We start from the raw sequence: 3,123 nt of genomic DNA, 5'->3' as shown, positions 1-3,123 counted from the left end.
TGTTATCTCTTGTATTCAGATTAGCAAACCAGAAATAATAAAAGATGAAAAGAAAAACACAAAGAACTATCCGAGTCCACAGAACCCACTGTGTGTCCTTAAGAAATTTAATCCCCTCAAGTACCCGAGGTTGCAGATTAATTCCTCCCAAGATAAAACGGATTAACCATTAAAGAAGTAGCGGTACCTCAAACTTCGATAATTTCAACGAACTCAAAATGACAGCAACGAATCACACACACAGACACGATCGATCGATTTTGTTTTGTAAGAAATGTATGCAAAAGAAGGGAAGAATTCGATTTTTTTGAAAAATGAGAGAAAACCTCTCTATTTATAGCCAACAAAGGGTAAAGGTCACAACCCTTTGGAAAGAAGACAACCTTTCAGAAAGAAGACAACATTTTAGAAAGGTCACAACACTTTGGAAAAGGCATAACCTTTCAAACGGTCACAACCCTTTAGAAAGGACACAACCTTTCATAAAGTTCACAACCCTTCGGCATAGTCACAACTCTTCAGGAGAGTCACAACACTTCATTTCCTGTTCACACCTTTAAAACCCAACACTCAGTTGGTTTGTTTTCAACACCTAAAGATGAATATACGATAAAGACACCAAAAGAGCTGATAGATGAAGACCATCCTTTACTCTTTAAGCCACATAATCATTTTGAGTTCCTTAATTTTAGCTACACCGAAGCAGACTTGCAATGTGAATCTGCTTTGAAGACCGATTGTGGTGTCTGAATTCAATTTACTTTCATTATGTTTACTAGTGTAAGAATAAATATGTATGCTCCTTGTGGCATGTGAGTATATGCTTCTGTTTTATGTACTAGTTTGAGTGACACTATGTAACAATACTATTTAATTTATCCGCCTTTTGCGTTATTGCTAAATATTGTAATGTTGATGATTATAATATAATTTTTGATGTATTATTCTCAAAATACTTTTATAGATATGAATATTAAATAAATCTACAATACAAATTTCTTTATAATTTTAATAGGTAGATGTCAACATCATTATATTACTCCTTTAAACCAAATTTAAATTTATGTGTTGTTGACACCTAATTTTGATCCTCCACGATAAGAATTAACTTGTGAGCTTCTTAAATTCCGAACGATTTGAAATAATTAACCTTATAAAATTCAAAATATTTTCAAGTTAGTTTTATGTGATTTTGTCACTTTTAAATAATATGTATATATATATATATATGTTATATTATTAATTAGCACATTTTATAAATATTTGAAAATCATCTCAAAAAGATTGTGTTTTAATTATTTTAATTAGTTTAGTTATATAATAATTTATATTTTTTAAATCATTCGGTTTATGATTAAGTTAATTATTTCATTTTATTAAGTTTAAGAAGCTCCTTATTAATTTTAGATTTTAGCCAATTTCGCAAGTTAAACTCAATTTGGTTGGCTGACTTTGTAATTTATTTGGCCAAGTCTCAATTCCAAATCTAATCTTTATCTACCCTCCCCTTTAACTCACCTAAAGACCCAAATTTTGGGCAGCCTTTCCCAGTTTCAGCAGCCCACCACCGACCCATTTTTCCCCTAACATTACCAACTAATACATAAATCAGCCCAACTTCCTTCAGCAACCATACAACGTATAGCAACCAGCAGCCTCAATTCCCAGACCCAACAACAATTCGTTTTAGCCCATTTATGCTAAACTGCCAGCCCAAAACGCCCCAGACCCCAACCCGGCCCAAATCTTTGTCCAAAAGAGGACCTAGCGTGAAATTTCCAGAAGTAACATTCATCAGCAGATAGCGACGAAAACAGAAGAAAGCAGCGATCAAACGGTAAAAAATCCAGAAAACGTCCCTGTCCGCATTAATATCGCAGTAGCAGGCAACAGGCACGCGATTTCTCCCCTTTCCTCTTCCGGAATGGGTTGAACTCGCAAGGAAAAAGCTGCCTCGCCAAAATCGTGAAAGTTTTGGGGAGTTTCGAATTTTGAATTGGCCCTCTTCTTATTGATTTCTGTCCGTTTTCCCCCCATGGGGGAACCCTAAAAAATCCCTTATATATTCCCTCTTAGTCACTACGGAAAAGGGGGGGATTTTTCTTGAGTTGAAAATTTTGGTATTGGAGAAATTATTAGAGAGAACATCAGAAAGGATAGGAAGGAATTAAGACACAAAAAGGAATAGTTTACAAAGAGATTTTCTTGTGGTTAATCGCTTTTACAGTTGAAAGATTCTCGAACAAGCTCTCTACTTCTAAATTTTTGAAAAGCCCTTGGTCTGGATTTTGTTTGGAGGGCTCAAATCGAAACTCGTGGGGAAGAAGTCGCTGCCTCCTCTGCTCGTTTTGGTCTCAGGACGCTGCCCGGAAAGAGGTAAACCCTTCTCCTTGGCTTCGATAAATCCAGTTCTTTTATGCTATTCTGTTTGTGATGTGTTGTTGTTTGTGTCCTGTGCTCCGCTTATGTATTAACTTGGTATTGATATGTTAGGTAATAACTCGTCTTCCTATATGAGTATTTATCTGTGTATAAATTCTATTTTGGAGTTAGTTTGGTGTTATTCGCGAGCATATTCGGTCTCTACCGACTTAACCATGATTTCTTCATGATTTGCTCCACTTATGTCGTATTTCCTCATCTTCTGGCTTTGGTTGAATGTGGAAAAGGATTTTTGGTAGTCTGCAGTACATGTTCCATCTTACCATTTATGGATTGGTAATATTTGCTTTAGTTCCTCTATGACTTTATTTTTGAAGATCTATTTCCTGCTTATTATATGTGAGTTTTCCATGTTTATTATTAGCAGCTTTCTTGAGAGGTTATACTTCGGTTTCCTTTTCTCTCATTTTCTAAATAGGGAGGATTAAGACCAAGAACGAGTTATTGTCTGAAATGTTGGTATTTTTAAAATTATATTCTTGTCCCCAACTTGAATCTCGAAGTATAACGAGTGTTTTAACATAGTTGGTCATTACCACCTAACGACACCTTTGCCGATTTTGGTCATTTGAATGTGACAATAATTTGTTCTAAAAGATTTGGTTGGCTGCTTTTATTTTTTTTTTATCCTATTTTATTTTATTTTATCTTCTGTCCATTAGCATGGTAGAGTAGCATTAT

Source organism: Solanum tuberosum, unplaced genomic scaffold, assembly GCF_000226075.1.
Source record: "Solanum tuberosum cultivar DM 1-3 516 R44 unplaced genomic scaffold, SolTub_3.0 scf00215, whole genome shotgun sequence".
Taxonomy (NCBI): domain Eukaryota; kingdom Viridiplantae; phylum Streptophyta; class Magnoliopsida; order Solanales; family Solanaceae; genus Solanum; species Solanum tuberosum.
This window is presented reverse-complemented; position numbering follows the sequence as displayed.